This window comes from Puntigrus tetrazona, chromosome 7, assembly GCF_018831695.1.
Source record: "Puntigrus tetrazona isolate hp1 chromosome 7, ASM1883169v1, whole genome shotgun sequence".
In the NCBI taxonomy this organism is placed as follows: Eukaryota; Metazoa; Chordata; class Actinopteri; order Cypriniformes; family Cyprinidae; genus Puntigrus; species Puntigrus tetrazona.
Window position 1 is genome coordinate 26,354,188 of NC_056705.1, and position 227 is coordinate 26,354,414.

The 227-nt window shown below is 37.4% G+C and overlaps 1 protein-coding gene across 4 annotated transcripts in view; it reads left to right on the forward strand.

Annotated features, from left to right (window-relative positions):
• The window catches only part of LOC122349558 (zinc finger protein 536-like), a 56,397-nt gene that overhangs the window by 35,789 nt on the left and 20,381 nt on the right, over positions 1-227 (forward strand). The gene's annotated exons all lie outside the window — the stretch shown is intronic.

The following is a 227-nucleotide window of genomic DNA, read 5'->3' on the forward strand; positions in this document are numbered from 1 at the left end:
ATTTTAAAGAGCTCAAGCAAGTGGCAGAATACATATTTGCAGAGCGTGTTTATAACAAACAGAACATTATCGTTTTGGATCATAATACACAGTCGTCTTCATTTTTAGCAAATAAACGCCAGTTTCCTGCCTTTATTTGAAGCAGCGCTGACTTGCATATGCGAGTCAAGGGGCTGGTAATTGGTTCGATGAAGCTGATGGTGTGTATGTGTGTATATATATATATA